The sequence below is a fragment of the Mobula hypostoma genome, chromosome 17 (genome assembly GCF_963921235.1).
Source record: "Mobula hypostoma chromosome 17, sMobHyp1.1, whole genome shotgun sequence".
In the NCBI taxonomy this organism is placed as follows: Eukaryota; Metazoa; Chordata; class Chondrichthyes; order Myliobatiformes; family Myliobatidae; genus Mobula; species Mobula hypostoma.
In genome coordinates this window covers 20434750-20461669 of record NC_086113.1, presented here as the reverse complement: position 1 = coordinate 20461669, position 26920 = coordinate 20434750, and the positions used below count along the sequence as shown (strand labels likewise).

The window sequence follows — 26920 nt, the reverse complement described above, 5'->3', positions numbered from 1 at the left end:
AGCACTCAGTCTCCAGCCTGCATTTCTGACCGTTCAGTTCAGCGATGCAAATCTCCTCTCTTAGCCAAACCCTCAGGATCTGCGTCCTTCTCCAGACCTGGCACTTGTCCAAAGAAAGCTTTACTTTGTGAATTCTTTGTTGCCCGGGCTCCGACACTTGCCTCACATCATAGTCCCCCAAGGCGAATCCAAACCCTAGGCGATCATCCACATACACCAAAACTCCAAGCAAGTCCACATCCCCCATGGTCTTCCTCAAGCACCGTGGGAAGGTTGCAGGGGCTCCAGATATGCCCTGTGGCATCTTTTCAGACTGGAAGAATCCTAGGGGACCTATAACAGCCGTCTTCTCCTTGTCGGTCTCACTCATCGGGACCTGGCAACATCCCCTCCTCAGATCCAGCACACTAAACCACGTCGCACCACTCAAACAGACCATCACGTCTTCGGCCGTCAGGACTGTATTCTGGTCAATGACAGTGCACCTGTTCAGAGTCCTATAATCCACACACACGCTGCCTACGTCTTCCACGGCTGCAGGGGTCAGTCGCCGCAACCTCTCTCTCAAGGAGATGTCTTCAGCGGTCAACTCCCCTCCCCCGTGGTATTTCGGAGCGTCCACTAAGAGGGTCTCACCCTCAGATACTTCCCCCAGGCCGTACCACCATTGGCTCTCGTTTAAATTTGGTACCGGCCCAATGCTGCTACACACGTCCTCACAAGCAGCTCGAAACACTGGGTGCACAGACAATGCCCCCGAACAGCTCTCACCCACCTCCTCCTGGCAGGCCCCCAGAATCGAAACACTACCTGTCACACCAGGGTCCGGACACATCAGTATTAACGATTCACAACCCTCTGACACCCACACATTGGCCTCCAAGAACTCCAGTTTCACTGACCAATAACCATCGTCTGGATAATTACCGGCATTGGTACCCCAAATTTGCAGTGCCTTTAATGTTGTCAAGGGTAACTGCTTCAGAAACTGGTTGTAAAACAAACTGTACAACAACTTGACCTGCGCCCCGGTGTCGAGTATGGCTTTAGCATAGCTTCCATCTATCCGTAATGACACCTGAGGGCATAGTCCTTCTAAGCCTTCAGGAATAGGGTCTAACATTCTAAAATGTTTCCTAATGTTGATAGTTATTGCGATAGGTGTAAAACTGAGACAGCTACACTGACACACATGTTTTGGTCTTGTTCTATACTGGAACAGTTCTAGAAGTCAGTTTTTTCTACAATTTCTAAAGCACTTAAAATTAATTTACAACCTAATAAATTAACTGTGCTTTTTGGAATAATTCCTCAAAATATCCACGGTATCTCTTCGTCTGACCAACATGTTACTGCATTTGTTTAATTGATAGCTAGGAGGGCCATTTTGTTGAAGTGGAAGGATACATCAGCTCCCATTTTGTCACAATGGTTCTCTCAAGTGATGCTATGTCTTAGTTTGGAGAAAATTAGAAGTCGAACCTTTGAAACTATGTTTGATTTTGAGAAAAGATGGGGTTCATTTGCTCGTTACTATCATTTGAGTTAATTGATAGATTTCCTCCATGGTCTAATTGTAAATTTTTGGTACTTTTTTTTCTTGCTGGCAATTTGATGTTTATCTTTAGAAGCTTTTTGTATGACGCATGGCTCCAGGGTTGAACACCTAATGGGTTTTTTTTCTCACATTTCCTTGCTTAGTAGGGGTTTTTTTCCCTCTTTTTCTGTCACCAAAATTTTTTCAATCTTTAAAACAATGTTTTTTTTTCTTGAGACATTGTAAGTGTTGCCTACAATGTACTGTTGTACTCGTGTTCCATGTACTCGTGTTAATTTTGGATAATAATAATAAAAAGATGTGAAAAGAGTTCCCACACTGGGCCTCCACTAAGTTTCCCAACCCCTCTCTGATCAGCTGAACAACTGAGGGAAGGGCTGATCCCCTTAAATGATCCCTCAGGCACTGCAAGCAATTTATCTGCCCCCCTCCCCAGCCAGAGAAGATACAGTACACTGAAAGCTTTTACCCAATCTCCTGACATAGGTATAGAAAGCCCCCCTGGTGCTGCATTTTACTTCCAGTCAAACCAAACGCATTTTCCCCCACTTTCAGATAACTGGCAGCTGTCACTATGGGGTAATTGAACCTGACAGTTCTGACACCATCAACAGCCCACCTATCCAAACTTCCAACCAATCCCTATCACTTTCCTTCAACCGAGCACTGCCACTCATCTAACAACTGAGAGATCCGTTCTGCCCATGTCTCAAACACCTCCGCCCCCTCCCTCCTGACAGTATGGACAGCCCCTGGCCCCGCCTCCCCCGGGGCACACAATAGGCACTGGCAATCCCACCTCCGTGACATCAGTGCTAGCCCACGCTGAAGCAAGGTCTGAGCCCACCATTTCATCAACTTTTTGCACTACGATTTCAAACACGCCATCAGCTTTAACCATACTCAAAAATCGAATTATCAACTCCTCCGGGGTATGACTATCCACCCCACTCATCCTGTTACTCACAGCAATCCCAGAGACACAGCAGCCCTGATCTAAACAGGCCGATCACACAGCACCTTACAAAAATCCACATTCCAGACGAATAACCCCACAATGTAGCCCCCTGGTAAGCCTCAGGCTCACTCAGCTCACTTTCGTCTAGACCGCCAAACTCCGTAATCGAGTTTGTGTAGATGCTGTGTGATGTACCCCACCACGCCAAATAACAAACAGTACACCATATGCGATTGAATGATTACACTTTATAGATCTTGCTGGAACTACACAATTAATAAAGATACAATATAAAAGGAAAGTAAAAGGCGCCAAACTTATCAAAGTTCAACTACTTCATGCACAACCGTTGGAGCACAATGAACGGGGTCTTCTTTCCACCATGAGATCTCCTCCAACGCCCTCGACCCGCCGCCTGGGACCAACCACGGTGGTCGACCAGAGCGCATCCAGCACGTCCTTCCTCTTCCGTTCTCCTCCCGAAAACCCTGAGCCACGGACTCCCACTCGGGGTCCGTTCAGTCGCCCAGCTTACAGCATCGCGTCTCCTCTCTCTGTCCCCATCGCGCCTTCTGCCCCAAAGCCCACAAAAACCATAGCTTACAGACACACAAGAAAGAATAACATCTATCCCGGTTGGATAGAAAATGAATACAATTCTCATTATCAGTAATTATAACCCAAACAAGCTGCTATAGAGAAGCACTGTCTCAGCAGTTAACAGTACAGAGAAGCCATTTTATTTTAACATAACAAAGAAGCCATTTTATTCACCACACATAAAAATTGCCAGTGAATGCAGCAGGCCAGGCAGCATCTCTAGGAAGAGGTACAGTCGACGTTTCGGGCCGAGACCCTTCGTCAGGACCTTATTCACCTTAGCAATAACATAAAAGAAGAAACCCCTTACACTTATATTGGATTGCCACTAGAGCTGTACTTATTCTCACAATATTAAGCAAGTAGAGCAGAGGATTAAGCACACCTTCTTGTGGTGCACCTGAGCTGATGGTGATTTGAAGGAGATGTTGTTACCAATCTGAACCGACTGGGATCTGCAAGTGAGGAAATCAAGGATCCAGTTGCACAAGGAGGCTTTGAGGCCAAGGTTTTGAAGCTTATTGATGAATTTTGAGGCGATAGTAGCGATAAATGCAGAGCTGTCATCAATGAAGAATATCCTGATATTTACATCTTCACCATCCAGATGTTCCAGGGTTGAGTGAAGACCCAATGAAATGGCATCTGCTGTGGACCAGTGGCAATGTAGGCATATTGAAGTGGATCCAAGTGACTACTCAGGTAGGAGTTGATATGTTTCGTCACCAACCTCACTTCATGACTGTGGATGTAAGTACTACCGGACGATAGTTATTGAGGCATTGATCTCACTCTGGGGCGTAACTTTTTGTAAAGAAGGAAATCCATTAATTTTGTGGTATAAACACAAGAGATTTTGCAGCTGCTGGGAATCCAGGGTAACACATGCAAAGCGCTAGGGAGACTCAGCAGGTCAGGCAGCATTCGTGGGAAGGAACAAGGAGTCGACGTTTTGGGCGAGACCCTTCTTTAGGACACAAAACCATATCTTGTGGTATGTTTTTCAGGCAACAACCAACATGATTCAACTTAAGGAAACATTGATGTGTGTTGCAACTAATAAACAATCAGGCACGATAGAGTTGGATGCAATTAGTTAATAATTTTAAGAAATAGGAGCAGAAGTAGGCCATCAGGCCCTTTGAGTCTACTCCAGTATGAAATATAAGCATACTTGATCCTTTGCATCAACTCCACTTTCCTACAATATCTCTATAAACCTTTGATTACACTAGTGTACATGTGGTAAACTATATATATATATGTACACACACACACATATATATGTTGTAACCGGGTTACCTGTCCGGACATGCCTGGACACACCCCTCTGCTGACTGCTCCTGTGGCACCTCCCACAGACCCCTGAATAAAGGCGATTGTGTCACTGCTCCTCCCTCAGTCCAGGGCAAATATTCAGCATTTTCGTTGGTCCATTTTACTGTTAATAAAATCCTTTCAGTATTTACTCTACTTCCAGTCTTTTGGAGTAATTGATAGTGCATCATTACAAAACTAAGCAACTTCTGCCTTGAGTACATGCCCAAACAATTAAAGGATTTCACAGATCAACCTCCAAGAAATTTATTAATCTCAATCCAAAATAGCAAACTGCTTAGTCTAAAACAATGGCCCCTTGTTCAGGTTTCTTCAATCATAAAAAAAATAATCCCTCATATATCCTGCTCATCTCTTTTAAATCCTTTAGCTGATCAGTGAGGTCATTTCTACTTGATGACGATTAGGATTCAAACACTGAGAAATATCACTGCAATGGTTTGCTCAGAGAATTACCAAAATATGGGATTAATTACCACAGAAAATCATTTTAAAATAATTTGATAATAATGCCAAAAGGTACAGTGCAAAATAATGCAGACAGATGGGTCTAAAATGTTATTTTAGTACAAAGAAGTGGACTCTTGAGCTCTTAATATACCTCATTATGATCTTGTACTTTATGGTTTACCTGCATTGAACTTTCTCTACAGCTGTTGCATTTTATTCTGCATTGTTATTGTTTTACCTTGTTCTCCCTCAATACACTGTGTAATGATTTGACCTGCATAACCAAGAAGAAATTCACTGTATCTCAATACCTGTTCCAATATTAATCAATTCCAACCCAGTTAAGTGCTGATATCAGTACAGAGATGAAGGTCTCTTGGACTAAATGGGTTTTATTTACTTTTTATTTAGAGATACAGAATGGTAACTGGCCTTTCTGGCCCAGTGACCAGTGCTGCCCAATTATACTGTGCTTACCATGTATTTTACCATGTATGGTCCACAGCAGATGCTATTTCATTGGGTCTTCACTCAACCCTGGAACATCTGGATGGTGAAGATGCAAATATCAGGATATTCTTCATTGATGACAGCTCTGCTATTTTGTTTTGAGTTTCCATAATATAAACCTCATTGTAGTCTGGCAACACTGATAATTTGTTTCTGTCATGTCCTTGAGAGTTAGGTAAATCAGGGACTTTCACAACTTTTAAGAAGTGCCTACACAAGCATTTGAAATTAGAAGGTTGTTTCTATTTAAAGGAAAATCAGGGGAGTTATTTCCCCAGTCTCCTGGTCAGTATTTATTCCCATGCATTGTTATTCGGCACAAGTGGGCTAAAGGTTCAAGGATCATGTTATTTACATGCAAAATACATGCGTTTTTATGCAAAAGACATACCTCCGAGATCTCTGATCATTCTCCACACAATGGCAATTGAAAGCGTGTTTCTCCAGAAGATACAACTTCTTCACCTGTATGTCGAGATAAACATAATTTTAATTCTAATGTTATCGTGCTTGCTCCCCCAAAAAGAAAGTCACGTATGACCTCCAGAAAGCGACTGTAATTACAAAGAGGCAATTTTGGACTAAACTAGAATCACAGATGCACGCTTGACAGCTAAGGCTGGGCTTGCACAATACAACTTCCTGCAAGGCAAGATCGGCTGGCTGAGCGGCAATGACACATCACATGGATGAATTCAATGTCTTTATGCACAACCTATGATACACGATACATCCACACAAGCACCCACATCTCCTGATGGCCTTATAATCTCAGGGGCCAATGTCTGGGCATCCTTCAAGTGGTCTATCCCACAAAAGATGTCTGGCCCAGCTGGCTTATAGAACCATAGAAAACCATAGAAACTACAGCACAGAAACAGGCCTTTTGGCCCTTCTTGGCTGTGCCAAACCATTTTCTGCCTAGTCCCACTGACCTGCACACGGACCATATCCCTCCATACACCTCCCATCCATGGATCTGTCCAATTTATTCTTAAATGTTAAAAAAGAACCCACATTTACCACCTCGTCTGGCAGCTCATTCCATACTCCCACCACTCTCTGTGTGAAGAAGCCCCCCACTAATGTTCCCTTTAAACTTTTCCCCCCTCACCCTTAACCCATGTCCTCTGGTTTTTTTCTCCCCTTGCCTCAGTGGAAAAAGCCTGCTTGCATTCACTCTATCTATACCCATCATAATTTTATATACCTCTATCTAATCTCCCCTCATTCTTCTATGCTCCAGGGAATAAAGTCCTAACCTATTCAACCTTTCTCTGTAACTGAGTTTCTCAAGTCCCAGCAACATCCTTGTAAACCTTCTCTGCACTCTTTCAACCTTATTTATATCCTTCCTGTAATTTGGTGACCAAAACTGAACACAATACTCCAGATTCGGCCTCACCAATGCCTTATACAACCTCATCATAACATTCCAGCTCTTATACTCAATACTTCGATTAATAAAGGCCAATGTACCAAAAGCTCTCTTTACGACCCTATCTACCTGTGACGACACTTTTAGGGAATTTTGTATCTGTATTCCCAGATCCCTCTGTTCCACTGCACTCCTCAGTGCCTTACCATTAACCCTGTATGTTCTACGTTGGTTTGTCCTTCCAACGTGCAATACCTCACACTTGTCAGTATTAAACTCCATCTGCCATTTTTCAGCCCATTTTTCCAGATGGTCCAAGTCCCTCAGCAGGCTCTGAAAACCTTCCTCACTGTCTACTACACCTCTAATCTTTGTATCATCAGCAAACTTGCTGATCCAATTTTCCACATTATCATCCAGATCATTGATATAGATGACAAATAACAATGGACCCAGCACAGATCCCTGTGGCACACCACTAGTCACAGGCCTCCACTCAGAGAAGCAATTCTCTACCACCACTCTCTGGCTTCTTCCATCGAGCCAATGTCCAATCCAATTTACCACCTCTCCATGTATACCTAGCGACTGATTTTTCCTAACTAACCTCCCATGCGGGACCTTGTCAAAGGCCTTACTGAAGTCCATGTAGACAATATCTACTGCCTTCCCTTCATCCACTTTCCTGGAAACCTCCTCGAAAAACTCCAACAGATTGGTCAAACATGACCTACCACGCACAAAGCCATGTTGACTCTCCCTAAGCCCCTGTCTATCCAAATGCTTGTAGATTCTGTCTCTTAGTACTCCCTCCAATAACTTACCTACTACTGACGTTAAACTCACCAGCCTATAATTTCCCGGATCACTCTTCGATCCTTTTTTAAACAACGGAACAACATGAGCCACTCTCTAATCCTCCGGCACTTCACCCGTAGACAGTGACATTTTAAATATTTCTGCCAGGGCCCCCGCAATTTCAACACTAGTCTCCTTCAAGGTCCGAGGGAACACTCTGTCAGGTCCTGGGGATTTATCCACTTTAATTTTCCTCAAGACAGCAAGCACCTCCTCCTTTTCAATCTGTACAGTTTCCATTGTCTCACTACTTGATTCCCTCAATTCCATAGATTTCATGCCAGCTTCCTTAGTAAATACAGACGCAAAAAACCTATTTAAGATCTCCCCCATTTCCTTTGGTTCCGCTCAAAGCCGACCACTCTGATCTTCAAGAGAACCAATTTTATCCCTTACAATCCTTTTGCTCTTAATATACTTGTAAAAGCTCTTTGGATTATCCTTCACTTTGACTGCCAAGGCAACCTCATGTCTTCTTTTAGCCCTCCTGATTTCTTTCTTAAGTATTTTCTTGCACTTCTTATACTCCTCAAGCACCTGATTTACCCCCTGTTTCCTATACATTTCATACAACTCCCTCTTCTTCTTTATCAGAGTTGCAATATCCCTTGAGAACCAAGGTTCCTTATTCCTATTCAATTTGCCTTTAATCCTGACAGGAACATACAAACTCTGCACTCTCAAAATTTCCCCTTTGAAGGCTTCCCACCTACCAATCACATCTTTGCCAGAGAACAACCTGTCCCAATCCACGCTTTTTAGATCCTTTCTCATTTCTTCAAATTTGGCCTTCTTCCAGTTCAGAACCTCAACCCTAGCACCAGATCTATCCTTGTCCATGATCAAATTGAAACTAATGGTGTTATGATCACTGGAACCAAAGTGCTCCCCTACACAGACTTCTGTCACTTGCCCTAATTCGTTTCCTAACAGGCGATCCAATATTGCATCCTTTCTAGTTGGTCCCTCTATATATTGATTTAGAAAACTTTCTTGAACACATTTTACAAACTCTAAACCATCTAGACCCCTAACAGTATGGGAGTCCCAATCAATGTATGGAAAATTAAAATCCCTTACCACCACAACTTTATGTTTCCTGCAGTTGCCTGCTATCTCTCTGCAGATTTGCTCTTCCAAGTCTCGTTGACTATTGGGAGGTCTGTAATACAATCCCACTAATGTGGCCATACCTTTCCTGTTTCTCAGCTCCACCCATAAGGACTCAGTAGACAAGCCCTCTAATCTGTCCTGCCTGAGCACTGCTGTAATATTTTCCCTAACAAGCAATGCTACTCCCCCACCTTTCATTCCCCTGCCTCGATCACATCTGAAACATCGGAACCCTGGAATATTAAGCTGCCAGTCCTGCCCCTCTTGTAGCCAAGTTTCACTAATTGCTACAACATCAAATTCCAACATCATAATTCCTTATCTAGCCAAGTACTAAAGATCTGTGCAGACGAATTAGCTGGAGTACTAGATTAGATTAGATTATGAGGACACACAGTCTCTTTTATTGTCATTTAGTAATGCGTGCATTAAGAAATGATACAATTTGCTCCTCCAGAATGATATCACAGAAACACAAGACAAGCCAAGACTAAAACCACATAATTATAACATATAGTTACAACAGTGCAAGCAATACCGTAATTTGATAGAAGAACAGACCATGGGCACGGTAAAAAGTCTCGAAGTCTCTCGAAAGTCCCATCATCTCACGTAGACGGTTGAAAGGAGAAACTCTCCCTGCCTTGAGCTTCCAGCGCCGCAAACTTGCCGATGCAGCATCCTGGAAGCACCCGACCACAGTCCAACTCTGAGTGCGTCCGAAAACTTCGAGCCTCCAACCAGCTGTCCGACACCGAGCACCGAGCACCATCTCTGCTGAGTGCTTCGACCCCAGCCCCAGCAAAAGGCAATAGGCAAAGCCGAGGATTTGGGGACTTCCCCTCCGGAGATTCTCGATCGCACAGTAGCAGCAGCAGTGAAGCAGGCATTTCAGAAGTTTCTCCAGATGTTCCTTCGTGCCTCTCAAGGCTGTCTCCATCAAATCAGGATTGTGCACGGCATCCTAGTTCACAAATACCACATCATTCAGAGCGGCCGCGTGCACTGCGTCACGCCGCCATCTTCTCCTCCCCCTGTAGCTAATGGACAGATTCAGTCTTTCACTTCTGCAGTCTGATGTTCCCAACTGTTTCAAAAAGGCATCTATTGTAGTAGTGCCCAAGAAGAGCATGGTGACCTACCTCAATGACGAACATCAACTGTAATAAAGTACTTCGAAAGATTGGTTTTGGTGCAAATCAACTCCTGCCTCAGAGCTGACCTGGGTCTGCTTCAGTTTGCCTGCAGTCAAAATGAGTCAACAGCAGACACATTTTTTCTGGTTTTTCAGCCTGCTCTGAACCATCTGGAGAACCAGAGTTTATATGTTCATCGACTGCTGACAAGGCTGCTGCTCGGCATTCAACATAACCCTCCCATCCAATCTCATCATCAAAGTTCAAGACTTGGGTCTCTTTACTTCCCTCAAGCACTCGAAGTCCAAAGCAATTTATCATCAAAGTACTTATATGTCACCATAGTCTTCCCTGAGATTCATTTTCTTGCAGGCATCCACAGTAGATACAAGGAAACACAATAGAATCAATCAATGACACACAAAGTCAAGCAAACAATGTGCAAAAGGAGACAAAAGGTGCAAATACCAAAAAAACAAATGATAATAAATAATAGGACAGATAAATAAATAAATAATTGGGGGCATGAATTGCAGAGTCTTTGAATGTGAGTCCATAGCTTGTGGAATCAATTCAGCTTTGGGAGTAAGCAAAGTTATCCACGCTGGTTCAGGAGCCTGAAAAGACAAAAAGACTATAAGACACAGGAGCAGAATTAGACCATTTGGCTCATCGAGTCTGCTCCTCCATTCAATCATGGCTGATCTTTTTTCTCCCCTCCTCAGCCCCACTCCCCGGCTTTCTGTCCGTAACCTTCCATGCCATGTCCAATCAAGAACCTGTCCAGCTCTGCCTTAAATACACCCACAACCTGGCCTCCACAGGTGCATGTAATAACAAATTCCACAAGTTCACCTCTGGCTAAAGAAATTTCCCTGCATCTCTGTTCTAAATGGATGCCCCTCTATCCTGAGGCTGTGCCCTCATGTCCTAGACTCCCCCACTATGGCAAACATCCTTTCTACATCTACCATGTCTAGGCCTTACAACATTCGAAAGATTTCAATGAGATCCCCGTCATCCTTCCAAATTCCAGTGAGTACAGACCCAGAGCTATCAAGCTTTCCTCATATGACAACCCTTTCATTCCTGGAATCATCCTTGTGAACCTCCTCTGAACACTCTCCAATCCCAGCACATCTTTTCTTAGATGAGAAGCCCAAAACTGTTCACAATACTCAAGGTAAGACTCACCGGTGTCTTATAAAGCCTCAGTATCACAACCCTACTCCTGTATTCTGGACCTCTTGAAATGAATGCTAACATTGCATTTGCCTTCCTCACCACTGACTCTACCTGCAAGTTAATGTTTAGGGTGACCTGCACAAGGACTCCCAAGTCCCTTTGCATTTGAGACTTTTGGATTTTTGAATCCTTTTATTCCCACTTGCTGCCTCCTATCAATCAGCCAATGCTCTAACCATGCCAGTAACTCTCCAGTAATACCATGGGCTTTTAACCTGGTAAGCAGCCTCATGTGTGGCACCTTGACAAAGGCCTTCTAAAAGTCCTAATATACAACAACTACTGCATTCCCTTTATCTATCCTAATTGAAATCTCCTCAAGGAATTCCAACAGATACATCAAGCAAGATTTTCCCTTAAGGAGACCATACTGACTTTGTCCTATCTTGTCCTGTGTCACCAAGTACTTCATAATCTCATAATTAGCAATTGACTCCAACATCTTCCCAACCACTGCGGTCAGGCTAACTGGCCTATAGTTTCCTTTCTGTTGCCTTCCTTCTTTCTGTCTGCAATTTTCCAGTCCTCTGGCACCATGCCAGAGTCCAATGATTTTTGAAAGATCATTACTAATGCCTCCACAATCTCTACCGTTACCTCTTTCAGAATCCTAGGGTGCAGTTCATTTGGCTGGGTGACTTATGTACCCTCAAGTCTTTCAGCTTATTGATCATCTTCTCCCTTATAATAGTACCTGCACTCACTTCCCCTCTCTCACACCCTTCAACATCTGGCACACTGCTAGTGCCTTCCACGGTGAAGACTGATGCAAAGTACTTATTTTGAGTATGGTTGAAAGGCAATAACTGTTCCTGGACCTGGTGGTGTGTGACCTGAGGCTCCTGCAGCCTCCTTCCCAATGGCAGTAGTGAGAAGGGAGCATGGCCTTGATGGTGGGGGTCCTTAATGATGGATGCTGCTTTCTTGTGGCAGCTCTGCTTGTAAGTGTGCTCAATGGTGGAGAGGGCTTTTCCTGTGAAGGTCTGGGCTGTATCCATTATCTTTTGTTGGCTTTTCCATTCATGGACATTGGTGTTTCCATACTAGACCATGATGCAACCACTCAGGATACTCTCCACTGTCCAGCTATAGACATTTATCAAATTTTTAGATGACATGCCGAATCTACACAAACTTTTAAGAAAGAAGAGACGCTACTGGATGCTCAACTTCCTCAGACCTCAGTCAGTGAGAACTCTTAACAATATCTCCCCACTGACCATCAATGCGGGGTCACCTTGAGGCCTCATGGTTAGCTTCCTGCTCTGTTCTCTCACACACACAACTGTGTGGTGAAGCACAGCTCCAGTGTGATCTTGAAATTTGCTAACAACACTACTTTTGTTGAATAAATCACAGGTAGTCATGATAGGTCACCTGACTGAGTGGTGCCACAAAGGCAACCTCCTGCTTAATGTCACCAAAGTCAAAGAGCTCTTTGTTGACTTTTGGACGGAGGGTGAACATGTGCCAATTGACACTGGGGAACAATGAATTGAATTGCCTTTATTAACTAAGGAGTGTATGAGGAATGAAAATCTTTACGTTACATCTCCGTCTAAATGGGCAATGTGAAATTCATAGCAATTTATAATAAACAGTATGTGCAACAATATAACATAGAAATACAGTTATGTCAGTATGAATTAATCGGTCTGATGGCCTGTTGGAAGAAGCTGTCCTGGAGCCTGTTGGTCCTGGCTTTAAAGCTGCGGTACCATTTCTCGGATGGTAGCAGCTGGAACCGTTTGTGGTTGGGGTGACTCGGTTAGGGATGAGGTCAGCAGCTTTAAGTTCCAGGGTGTGACTATATCATCTGACTTGTCCTGCGCTCAGCACATAGATGCAGTCATAAGGAAAACACACCAGTGTCTTTACTTAGTTCAAAAGCTAAGGAGGTTCAGCTTGCTACCGAACACTCTTAACAGACTTCTGCAGATGTGCTGGTTACACCGGGGGTCTTAATGTTCTTGTGCAATTCATCATTTCAAATACACAAGCACACAAGTTTGGGTGGGACTACCACTAGAGGTCATGGGTTAAGGATGAAAGGTGGAAGATTTAGGTGGAACCTGAGGGGAAACCTCTTCTCTCAGTGGATCGTGGGAGTGTGGAACGAGCTGCCAGTGCAATTGGTGCCCGCAAGCTCACCTTCAACGTTTGAGAGAAGTCAGATAGGTGTATAGAACATAGGGGTATGGTATGAAGGGCTATGGTCCCAATGCAGGTCGATGGGAGCAGGCAGTTTAAAAGGCTTGGCACGGACCAGATGGGCTAAAGGGTCTGTTTCTGTGCTGTACTTTTCTACTACCCTTTGACTCTAAGAAGCCGCAGACAGTAGTGGACTCTGCCCATATACCATAGGCACATTTCTCACCACCAGGGGATCAAGAAGGAAAATCTATCCTTAAAGGTCCCACCATCAGGGCTATGCCGTCTTTTTGAGATACAGAAGCCTGAAATCCCACGCCACCTGTCAGTACGTTCAAATATGACCCAGGTGCGAAGAGAGAGACACTGAAGCAGGTCGATCGGTCACAGACTTTAATGCAAATGGTATTTTAGGGGAAAAGAAAATAAACACTAGGCCAAACAGGGCCATTAACTGAAACTCTCAAATGAAAAACTAGATGCCAATACCATGGCTAAAAGGAATATCTAAGTATAAAATAGTTGCTCTTGAACCTGTTGGCTGTCACAACTACCTAACAGCCACCAAGCTCAAGAGCAGCAATTTCCATTCAACCAATCATTGCTTGACCAACTGGCAAACCCTAATCATTAGAGTTTAGCAGCACTAAAATGGACTGTTGTTCTAATTGAGGTTTCTTGCAAAGTTGGACAAAATTTATGTTTAATATATGTTTTTCTTGTGAATGCTGATTATATAATGCTATGGGCCTATGATGACACTAGAAGCAAGGTTTTCATTGTACTTGTGCACATAACAAGGATATGACTGCACATGACTGTGACCGCTGTGCTCCAGGGAAAGTTGTCTTTTGAGAGATATGGTGTCTTCCACATCAGTCTTCTCCGTGTTCCTGGTTGTGTTACAAAATGCCTCTAAGGCAAATTCAACAGGCCACAAGGAACTTTGTGTAAAGTGCTGCTGATTACCGCAACTTTTCACCAAAGCTGGCATAGGGACACTCTGTATGACTAGCAAGAGAAGACATCATTCTTCCTTATCCCATCCTGTACTCTCCATATTCTGAGGGTATTACTGCGGTGGGCAGGCGTCGGCAGGGGCAGAAGAGGCAGAAAATGGCAATAAAGAGAGGATTTCCTTGAGGACTAGAGAATCCTCTCAAGTCTAACTTCCATTAACTCCAATCGCAGACAGAGCAACACTGGTACAGATCTTACCACCACATGAATTTTGCACCTGTAGTGCAGAGGCTTTATATGGCATTGGTCAGACCTCAGTTGAAGTATTATGCGCAGTTTTGGGACCCGTATCCACGATAGGATATGTTTATATTGGAGAAGGTCCAGAGGAGGTTATAAATCATTGACAAAGAATTGGTCCCAACACAGAGCCCTGTGGAACACCACTAGTCACCAGCAGCCAACCAAAAAAGGCTCACTTTATTCCCACTCTTTGCCTTCTGCCAATCAGCCACTGCTTTATCCATGCTAGAATCTTTTCTGTAATACCATCGGCTCATAGCTTGTTAAGCAGCCTCATGTGTGGCACCTTGTCAAAGGCCTCCTGAAAATCCAAGGACACAACATCTACCAACTCTCCTTTGTCCATTCTGCTTGCTAGTTCTTCAAAGAATTCCAACAGATTTGCCAGGCACAATTTTCCCTTGAGGAAATTATGCTGACTATGGCCTATTTTATCCAAGTACCTCCAAGTGCCTCAAGTACCGAGACCTCACCCTTAAGAATCGACACCAAAATCTTCCCAACCACTGAGATCAGACTAACTGCCCTGTAAGTTCCTTTTTTGTGTCTCTCTCCCTTCTTGAAGAGTGGAGTGACATTTGTAATTTTCCAGTCTTCCAGAACCATTCTAGAATCTAGTAATTCTTGGAAAATCATTACTAATGCCTCCACAATCCCTTCAGCCACCTCTTTCAGAACCCTGGGGTGTATACTATCTGGTCCAGGTGACTCATCTATCTTCAAGCAGAATTAATCAATACTGCCCATCGAGTTGCTCTGCCATTCAGTCATGGTTGATTTATTTTCTCCCTTAATCCCATTCTTTTGCCTTCTCCCCATAACCATTGACACCCTTACTAATCAAGAATCTATCAACCTCCAGTTTAAAGTTACTCAGTGACTTGGCTTCTACAGCTGTCTATGGCAATGAATTCCACAGATTCACCTCCTATTGGTTGAAGAAATTACTCTCTGTTCTGAAGGTACATCCTTCTATTTTGTGGCTGTACTCTGGATCTTGACTCTCCCACTAACGGAAACATTCACTGAACATCCACTCGGCCTTTCAATGTTAGTTTTCAATGATATTCCCCCCTCCCACTGTTCTAACTCCATCAAGTACAGCTCAGAGCCATCAAATGCTTCTCATATATTGACCGCATTCCTGCGATCATTCTCATGAACTTCCTTGGACCCTCTCCAATGCTAGCATATCCTTTCTTAGATATGGGACACAAAACTGCTCTCAATACAAGGAGTCTAAATAACACCTGAAAAGACTGGGGATTACAACCTTGTTTCTATAGTCCTCTCGAAATGAATGTTAACATTGCATTTACAGTACCTTCCTACAACCAACTCAAGCTGCGGGTTAACCTTCCGTGATACGGTGGGGCACTGGGAGCGGACCCAAATGCAGGACACAGACACGGAAGTACTAGGAACAGGACAGGACTAGAGTTAGGGACGTGACTGGATGCAGATTAGGAGCTGGGACAAGAACACAGACTTGGGCTGGGACATTAGCTATGCAAGCAGGACCACGACTAGGATCAGGGCTTGGACTCCGAGCCAGAGACTGGACAAGGACCCAGAACCTGGGTCTTGACTCCAGAACTAGGTGAGGACATGACATGGCTACAGGACTGGACACGGCTTGGGCTCCTCGAGGCTTGGGTTCGGACCCCGAGCCAGAGACTGGACAAGGACCCAGAACCGGGTCTTGACTTGGGCTCGGACTCCAGAACTAGGCGAAGGCATGATGTGGTCTTGGGAGACAGGACTAGGCAAGGCTACAGGACAGAACGAGAGACTCCTGGGCAAGATGAGGGAACTCCAGCACAGGACAAGAACACAAAGCCTTGACTTGGGTACTCAGGAACAGCCAAGCCTTGGACTTGGGACAACAGGAACCTTGGACGTGGGACAACAGGAATGCGGAACACAGCGCTTTGGTCTTGGGAGGACAGGAACACAGACCCTTGGTCTAGAGCACAGGAACACAGAGCCTTGGACTTGAGAGACAGGAACATGGAATACAGAACACAGAGCCAGGATCCCTCCTTGGGAACAGGACTTGGGGCCAGGGCTCTACACAGAATGCTGAATACGACAAGATGGTTCCCAACACTAGGTAGCGGCAAACAGCCGGACCTACCTAGCAAAGCGTGGACGCAGAGGCAGTTCCAAACAACAAAAGATAGTTCCTTATCTAGGCACAGCAAGGCTCCAGTAGTAGAACTTAACAGCAATACAGGCAAGGATGCAGGCGAGGTTGCAGGCAAGTCTTCAGGCCAAGGCTTCAGGCAGAGGTTGCAGGCAGAGGAAGGAAGGTAAAGGGAAGGGAACAGTCCAGACTCAGCGTAACGACAAAGACGGCCTGGCTAATCCAACAGAGGCAAGGACAAGAAGGGACAGATCCAACTGCAGGGTAACAGCAAAGACAGCCTAACTTACCCCACAGAGGCAAGGACAGGATACTGACAAGACAGACCTTCAACAACACTCCAACCCAGGGCCACTTATATTTCCAGCCCCAAGAGGAGCATCAGGTGCCTATGATTAAGCCCAACTGAAACAAGAGACACCCAGAAGACCCGGAGTCCGGAGTCTATGGACCGGAATGTGAACCGGAACACGGACTTCACAGACCTGACCATGATACCTTCAGGGAATCCTCCACTAGGACACTCAAATCCATTTGCACCCCTGATTTCTGAATTCACTACCTATTTAAAATTAGCCTACACCTTCATTCATTCTCCCAAAGTGCATGACCAATGCAGTAAAAGTTCAATTTGGCAGTCTCTGCCCTCGAGATTGCCTTCCCTGCTGGCAAAGGACCTCGTCAAACCCACAGCTGTCAAGGCTGCTGGTTAAAAAATATTGTGAACACTTATATAATTCCCAAACATTCAAAGTCAACCAAGAAATTTCAGAATTCTGTTCATTAACTTTAAAAACTAAATTATACTAGCACACATAAAAAAAATTTAATCAACTGAATGAAATTCACTTGGAGTATTGTGAGCGGTTTTGGGCCCCTTATCTGAGAAAGGATTTGCTGGCATTGGAGAGGGCTCAAAGGAGGTTCACAAAAACTATTCCGGGATTGAAAGACTTAACATACGAGGAGCGTTTGATGGCTCTGGGACTGTGGTCACTGGGATTTAGAAGAATGAGAGAGGATCTCATTGAAACTCATCGAATGTTGAAAGGTCTCGACAGAACGCATGTGGAAAGGATGTTTCCTATGGTGGGGGAGTCTGAGACCAGAGGCCACAGACTCAGAATGGAGGGGCATCCATTTAGAAAGATGAGAAGGAATTTCTTTAGCCAGAGAGTGGTAAGTCTGTGGAATTCATTGCCACAGGCAGCTGTGAAGGCCAAATCTTTGTGTATATTTAAGGCAGAGGTTGTTGAATTCTTGATTAGTCAGGGCATGAAGGGATGTGGAGAGAAGGCAGGAGACTAGGGCTGGGAGGGAAATGGACCAGTCCTGATGAAATGACGGAGCAGACTCAATGGGCCAAATGGCCTCATTCTGTTCCTATATCTTATGGTCTTATTGTTATTTCTTCCTGTTAACATCAATCAATTAACATCTGATCAGTCAATTGTGTGGCAGCAACTCAATGCATAAAAGCTTCAGTTGTAGTTCAGACCAAACATCAGAATTGGGAAGAAATGTGATCTAAGTGACTATGACCACGGAATAATTGTTGTTGCCAGACGAGCCCATTTGAGTATCTCAGAAACTTCTGATCTCCTGGGATTTTCACACACAACAGTCTCTCAATTTTACACCGAATGATGCAAAAAAACAAAAAAAAAGATTTTTTTTTCATTGTTCTGTGTTTGTTAATGAGAGAGGTCAGAGGAGAATGGCCTGATTGATTCAAGCTAATAGGAAGGTGACAGTAATTCAGATAACCACATATTACAACAATGGTTTGCAGAAGAGTATCTCTGAATGTGCAACATGTTGAAACTTGAAGTGGACAGGCTACAACAGCAGAAGACCACGAACAAACACTGAGTGTAAATGACCTACGGACTGTCTTTTGGTTTCATAACTGGTCCCATCCATTATGAACATAATTTACCTTGTCGTGTCAATTCATTTCAAGCGACTATTATCCTATTACAGACCTCTGTTCTCCTCTCCATTCTTCCCACTTTATTTGCATGCCAGAGTAAATATTCATATTAGAACTTGTTCTGAGAACCCATGACTCTGCATGTTAGAATCTGTTTTTCTCTACCTGTCCCAATACTGATGAAAGGTTGTCAGACTGAGACACTGATTCTATTTTGTTCAACATCTATGATTCCTGACCTGATGATTATTGTTAACACATTACACTTATATAATACAATTTTCCAGCATTTGCATTTTTTTTTGCTTTTATAATGAAGTTCTTATGTTTGGAAACTGGAAGACTTGGAAAGCATTCATATGAAAAACAGCAAACTGCAGTAAGTTTGAACGTAGACAGACTTTAAAGGTACAATAAGCAGGAGTTATGCTCTGCATTTTATTAATTTTTCATGAATTCAGGGTAAAAGTAACGTGTCAAATAAAATGTGTCCACTCATCTACATTTCCATTGTGGCGAACATTAGACTTAATTTTTTTTTAAAAGAGAATAATATTGAAATATGCCTGGGGTAAATAGAAACAGTTTTTGACACTAATATTAATTGCACAAGAGAATGTTTTGATCAGTTCCATTAACTCCCTATTGAGGCAATGGAATTGAAAAGGTGCATATGATCAGCAGACATTGGTTACCAGGATATGAGATGAAAGAGAGATTTTTTCCACTTTATGTTTAAAGAAATCACATATTTAGGAAGGTGCAGTGTAGTTCTAAATGTTTAAAGATTAATATTTAAAGCCCTAAGAATAATCAAGTATTCTTCCAAGAAGCATCTGTGTATTTGGAATTACTGTGACAGTGCTCCTTTAAATAATTAAACCCTACGGAAGGCAAGCGAACAGTGGAAAGTTACAGTACTTGTAACTGATCCCACAGTCATGACATTATGACACAACGATGTGCAAGCTTCATGCATTAATTCATCAGAATAACAAAGCTGAATATCATTGGAATGAAAGTCATCCAAACAGCAAGCATCTCTTGTCTCATGGTTCGGGTTTTTTTCCATTCAAGTAAGGAATGTGCACATGCACATTCCAACAACACAAATTCTTGTAACTCCTCAAATAAGGAGTTTTGAAGAAAAAAGGCTAACTAGCTTCACTTCAAACAAGAAGTATTGTATAGTTAAAAGAAAAAAAAGTCAAATTTGCAAAATGCTTTTCACATGTTTTTCAGGATGCCCTAAAGTTCCTTATAATCATGAAGTGTTTTGGATTTGTCACTGTTACAATGTGGGAAATGCAATGTCAATTTCTGCACAACAGAAATCAGGTTTATTATCACTTGTTATGTCGTGAAATTTGTAAGTTTTGCAGCAGTAATAGAGTGCATTACATAAACACTGCAAAAAATAAATAATTAGGTATATTTAAAATTGACATGTTGTTAGATCGAGAGCTAACACAGGATAAGCATGCCTGGGTGATCGGATTTGGTGCAAGATAGGATACAGCAAACAGAATTTTTGTGATGGCCACATTTATTTAGTGGGGAAGAGAGGCTGACAAGATTGCGTTGGAATGATACAGATGGATGTAATTAAAGCAAGAATGAGAGTTTTCTGAGGCTGATGAGCAGATTTGTTTGATGCCAGAGGTGGACTTTTAGGCGCTCTTACCATAAGATCTTAAGCATGCAAAGATTTGATAAAGAGTAAGGACACTCGCTGTACCTAAAACTCGGAACCAATTAATACCTAACATAACATAGCAGGGAAATATAAGCATCAAGCTGATTAGATGGAGAAGAAAACAATTTTGTTTTTTTAGATATTCAAATATGTTTACCAGGAAGTATCAGATAACATCACAAATGATTAAACTAAAGCTGGAGCTGTTTATGGTCACTGATTGGAGCCTGTGAATTGAGATAATTACTCTATGACACACAATTAAATTCAAAACATTATCTTGTTCAATTTTATTGCAGCCATTTGGGGTAAGAACAATTAAATTACATTGCTTGATGCATCATAGCTTTCAGAGAGAAGAAAGATTACATCTTTAGTGTAAGCATATTGAAAAAAAATTACATACAGTCCTTGGTGAATACTGTGGCTCTGAGATCTTGATTGTGAATTATCAGTCTAGTGCTACAATAAAATAAGTTAGTCAAATCAACTATCACCATCTCTGGAACTTACCATTCAATGATTATCCAGTATCTGAAACGTGAAACTGGGATAAGATCAGCTGCTCTATAAAGTTTCTGTGCTGCGACAGAGGAAAATTCATACACAACTGCCCTTCGCCAAACCTCAGTGCAATTACTTGGGAGAAGGTCTCATGGGGGATAAGGATACCAATGTTGGGTGGAGAAGCAGCAGAGATACCTTTCTACCAAAGGCAGTGTAAGGCACTCTTCCCTCCGCTAGCCTGCAGGTAAGCTGTTGGGCAAGGTGTAGCACATGCTTAGCTCCCTGATCAGGGTCATATGAAGCCAAGTGATGGTTGTTTGAGCAGCTGGTGCAACCACTGACTCCAGGCAGACAATCTCTGAAGCGTATTGATAATGGCTGGGGTCACCTGTCTTGAAAAGACACTGCCCAGAAGAAGACAATGGCAAACCACTTCTGTAGAAAAATTTGCCAAGTATAATCATGGTCATGGAAAGACCATGATCATCCACATTATAAAACATAGCACACGATGAACAAACACAATTCCAATGTGGAATAATGGAAAGAGTGAACTATTTTAGTGTTGTAAAGAAAAAGACAAATTTCTGTACTACCTTTAATAGCCTCAGAATATTCCAAAGAGCTCCACGAAGATGAACTTTTTGAAGTATTTGATTGAAATAAATTGCTAGAGAAATTCAGTGGGTCAGGCACCATCTGTGGGAAAGAAACAGAGTCCCCACTTCAGGAAATAACTTTTTCTTTTGATGAACTCTATCTGACATGCTACATATTTCTAGCATTTCCTGTTTTTTTTATTCCAGTTCAAGGGTAACTTGCAATGAACAAGCCTATTAGATTATTAAGTATACCCACATCCTGTGAAAAATTAAAGGAAACACAAAAGTGCTTGGTTTCACTGTGCAGAAAACAATGCTTGCCATAAGACTGAATGTAGTGAGCACTGTTAAAAACTCAGTTGGCTCATGAGCCAGTTTGTAGTTATGTACAATGGATTGTATTCCATCTTAAAGAAAGCAACGAATTGAGGTAGAAAGCTTAAATTATGTTGGGATAAGTCAGTTAAATGTTTGTGGTTGCAACATTTTACAAGTGGGAAGTCCCTTGCATCCAAGTGTTCTTAAATATCAGAAAGGTTCCTTACAAGCCATGGTCTCTCAGAAGACATGGTTTAGTTTCCATTAACTGTCGTGGATAAAAGAAAAAAAAAATCAAAATAGTAATATATGTGGTGTTTTAAGCATTTATAATTTGAACCTTACTTGCCATCGGTCAAGCAGCTGTTTAACAGTCAGCAATTAAATTTTAGAAATGGAAAAAATTGTTCAATTTTCAACTGCAGACATGGGAATGGTAGCTTTTTTCTGTTAACACAGTGAGAGTTTTGTGTTTTGTTTTGTGTGTGTGTGTAGCAACTGAACAAAAGTTGGCTGAAGTTAAAGGATTTATTCAAAACTTGTACCAAAAGTTAATGGAAAATCACTGGATAGAATAAACTGTAAAAGTAAAAGCAAGTCTGTATTTGTATTTATTTGGAATTTCTCCCATGGATCTCTACGTTTGTTCACCTAATTTTTTCCAAATTATTTCTGCCAATGATCTTTACATTTTTAATAATGAGCTATAAATTTCTCTTAGCATTGCATTGTTACAAATCTTTCCAGCTTGCTTCTTTCTTGTGGAATGGTGTTATTTCATCCCTCACAGCACATTGCTCATTTCAATATTGACTCCAAAGAACTACAGTCTTTGATTAGCACTTTTGGATACTTATGTAGAAGTTCTGTACTCAGTAGTTCTGATGCTAGATCATTCAACTCAGCAGTAACTCAGTTTCCCTCACTCCACAAACTTAGTTGCTGACCATTTCTAGCATTTTCCTTTATTTCAGATTTCTTGCAGTTTCTCTGCTCTGGAGCTCAGTTCCAGCAATGACGTTGTTGGTATTTTTCCACCCTGCAATGGTCTGAATTCACTTCTGTTTATTTATAATCCAACAGACACGTGACAATGTGAATGACACAAGAACTAACTGTATCACTTTGACAACCATGGTCACCACCCTATAAACAGACATTCCCTTTGTTACTCCACCCTTTATCCCCGTTAGGGTGTATTCTGGAGTTAAGGTATATAGCAAATATTAATTTCAACAGCAACCTGTCTTCAGATCTGAATTTGGACTGTAGATTGAATTTAAAATGCAGCTCTGAACAATGGCTTTCCTGGAGTTGCAGACTGGGGTTGATTGCAAACCAGGAAATGCCCATTCACCCAAGATGTCTGCATATACATGAAAGCAGCTAGAAAGACAATGGTGATTAACATTCATTTAGGGTGTCTGGAGTGTTGGTGTGAAGATTTAGATATTTGAAAATTATATGTAACTTAAATGAAACATTGTCAACCCAAAGTATGTCATTGTAACCGCTGAAACTGTATTGAGTTACCATTGATCTTAAGGGTATAAAATGTGATGTACTTTGAGTTTAGAAGCACTCTTCTTCCAAGAGTGTCTGCTTATGATGTCTGCATGTTTTGCTGAACAAAAACTTTTATATCCACCAGCTTCAGTGTTTCTCCAGTGACTTTGTTCACAGTTACAACAATCCCCTTACAACTTTAAACGCAATTGTTTCCTCTATTTTCCTGTTCTCATGAAGGATCAGTGATCTCTCTTTCCACAAAAATCTGTTGAGTATAATAAACTTTAATTTCAAATTGCCAGCGTTAACAATCTTTTGTTTTCAACTGTACAAAGGGCTTTCTTTTAATTATTCTACAAATCTTTCCTCCAGTCAATTAAGCCTGAATACTGGATAAAGAACCGTTCTGTACATTGACTGCACAACAAAGCACGACACAAAAAAAACATTAAAAATGTTGAATGTTAAAGTTTTATTTTTGATACATCAACCTCAACACCCTGAGACCTCAATCACAAGTTTCAGCTGTTACTCCTTATAGTCAGGAAGCAGGAGCTGTCTTTTTTTTATAAACTCAGAATATGTGGCATGGCTGTTGTCAGTGACCAAGCATACGTTTTATCATCCAGTATCCAACATTTTGAAGGATGTGTATTTAAGATGGCGCTACTGAAGGCAAGCAACAGCAGACTGGTAGTTCGAAGGACAAGAAGTTGAAGTAAAACATTATTAATAACACCTTTTCGGAAGTAAATTGTAGTAAACTATCACTGCCAACAATGAAGAGGCAAGCGAAGGAGAAGCGAATTCAAGGGGTGAACAGTGCCGGTGCATCGCAAAATCAATTCAGATGGAGTTGGAGTGAGCGATTTGGAGAGGAGGAGTCGAGGCAGAGGAGTTTTGATGCCAGTTCAACTAATCCCAGTACAAGGTTGGATCGCTCTAAGTGGCGAGCAGATTTGGAGAGGCCAAGAACAACTTTGGGCTGGGCAGCAAGATCTAGGCCCAGAGTGAATCACTGGGCAGTATAGTCCAGGCCCGGAGCATTTTGTTGCAATTTCTGGGTCCTTGCACAAGCCACGATCTACTGTTTGGACAATTTAAACGTCGGCCCAGATAGACTGGAAAGGGAGGTTGTCAGGATCGGAGGCAAGTGTCATGGCGATTTCGCGTAGAGGCATGAGGCTGTCCCGGCTGCTATGCTTCGTGCCTGTGAGTTTTGTGGCAACTTGCCCTGCTAATATGATGAGCTGAGACCGAGGCTTTGGGTCTACTCCCAGCTGCTCCAGGGATTTAGATCTAAAGACTCAATTTGGTTCCGAATGCTGTGGCTCACTTCTTTGCTTGCATGATTTAAGGTTATTTTCTTTCTCTGCACATTGGGTGTTGCTCTTTATTCCTTTTTTAACTGGGTCCTTTCAGGTTTCTTGCTTTGTGGCTGCCTGTAAGCAGACAAATCTCAAGGCTGTATAATTTGTACATTCTTCGATAATACGTATACTTTGAATCTTTGAATCTTTAATAAAATTCCTTCCGGACTCTTTCAGGGCTCATCTGTTTGGGATTTCAGCTTCTTTTGTCTTTAGTATTTGTTTATTTCCTTCCTTTCAATGTGCCTTATTCATCATTCCTTTCAAATGATAATGCAGGCTTTCAGCCCACACCCACATTTAATCCCTTAACTAACTAAAAGATTCACTTATGTGAAGCATGCACCAACTTGTTCAACGAAACAATTACATGGATTTAGCTAAATTGCTACATTTATTAAATCATAGACAGATTCAGCACAGAAACAAGACCTTCAGATCACCGAGTGCATGTTAGCCATCAGGCACCCTAACCCATTTTATCCCCTCCCACATTCCTACTGATTTACAGTGGCCAATTAATCTAGCGGTCAGTGGTTTTTCGGGGTGTGGGAGGAAAACAGAGCGTCAAAACAAAATCCACTCGATCACAGGGAGAAGGTAGACAGCACTGGAGAGCAGAATGAACCCCGGGTCACAGAAGATATGAAGTACCAACTGCACCACAGTGCCACCCAATCTAGGACTTCACCAAAGTAAAGCTGCATTGTGTGTTTCAGTTTGATCATAAGTGAGACTGGAGCCAAACATTTTCTATTTTTAGCTTAGGATATCAAAAATCCTTAAGGAGCCAGGGACTTCTATTTATATTGCACCTCTCATGGTCCTTGTAGAATGTCGAAAATCCTTTTAAAGGCAATGAGCAGCATTTTTTTTTAGATTATGAAGACAAGCAGTCCTCTTTTATTGTCATTTAGTAATGCATGCATTAAGAAATGATACAATATTTTCTCCGGTGTGATATCACAAAACACAGGACAGACCAAGACTGAAAAAACTGACAGAGCCACATAATTATAACATATAGTTACAACAGTGCAACAGTACCATAACTTGATAAAGAAGTCAATGAGCACAATAAGAAGTTCAAAGTCTCTCAAATGTCCCACATCTCACGCAGACGGGAGAAGGAAGAAAACTCTCCCTGCCATGCCCGACCACAATCCGACTCTGAGTCATCGAAAACTTCGAGCCTCCGAATCAGCTCTCCGACATGGAGTACTGAGTGCCATCTCTGTCTGAAGGATTTGACCTCAATCTCAGTCGCCAACAGCAGGCAAAGCCAGGGATTTTGAGGCCTTCCCTCCAGAAGATACCCGACCACGTAGTAACGACAGCAGCGAACGAGCGTTTCAGAAATTTCTCCAGATGTTCCTCTGTACTTTCACGTCCGTCTCCATCAAATCAGAATTGTCCACGGCCCCTCTTTAACGGATACAATGTTATTTTTCACAGGAGGGCTGCGCACGCATGGCGCGCTGCTCTCTCTCCTCCCACCGATTTAGGTATGATCACTATTATAATGTTTTTGAACACAACAAACCCCACCAACGGGAATGTTATAAATAACAGATTGTCTGTTATAATGATATTGAGTGAGGACTGGGTATTGGCCAGATCAGTTCCTGAGCTTCTTCGCAAAAGTGCCATGATATCTTGTAAGTCCAACTGAGATAGCTAAATTAGTCCACTTGGCCCATCGAGTCTGCTCTGGCATTCAATCATAGCTGATTTACTTCCCTCCCTCAAATCCATTGTCCAGGCTTCTCCTTTAACACCCTTACTAATCAAGAACCTATCAAACACTAGACTCTGGAGAGACAGGGCCTGATTAGGGATAGTCAACATGGCTCTGTGCATGAAAGCTCATTTCTAACCAATCTTACAGAGTTTTTTAAGGAGGCTACCAAGAAAGTTGATGGAGGAAATGAAGTGGATGTTGTTTACATGGACTCTAGTAAGGCCTTTGACAAAGTCCTGCATGAGAGGGTAGTCAAGAAGGTTCAGTCATTTGGCATTCGAGATGAGGTGGTAAATTGGATTCAGCACTAGCTTTGCAGAGGAAGCCAGAGAGTGGTAGTAGATGGTTGCCTCTCTGACTGGAGGCCTGTGACTGGCAGACATCCCGCCTCTCCCGGAAGTTCTGGGAGACTCCCGCATATTAATAGTGGCTCCCTGATGCCTGCAAATTATATACAATGTCCTGGAAATCAATTTTTTTGAGAGCAAGTGAGCGAGAGAGCGAGCACGAGAGAGAGAGAGAGAGAGCGCGAGAGCCAGC

At 42.5% G+C, this 26920-nt stretch overlaps 1 long non-coding RNA gene across 2 annotated transcripts in view; it reads right to left on the bottom strand.

The window, feature by feature from the left end:
- Positions 1–21544, bottom strand: part of LOC134357884 (uncharacterized) — a 69096-nt gene extending 47552 nt beyond the window's left edge. The window contains exons 1-2 of one of the 2 annotated variants that reach the window (XR_010020747.1): positions 21437–21544; positions 5806–5879 (exon numbers count right to left, since the gene is read on the bottom strand). This is a non-coding gene — a long non-coding RNA (uncharacterized LOC134357884). Of the gene's footprint in view, positions 1–5805; positions 5880–8730; positions 8929–21436 lie in introns of those variants that run through there. The other variant, XR_010020746.1, reaches the window with a different exon arrangement.
- Positions 21545–26920: the final 5376 nt, after the last annotated feature.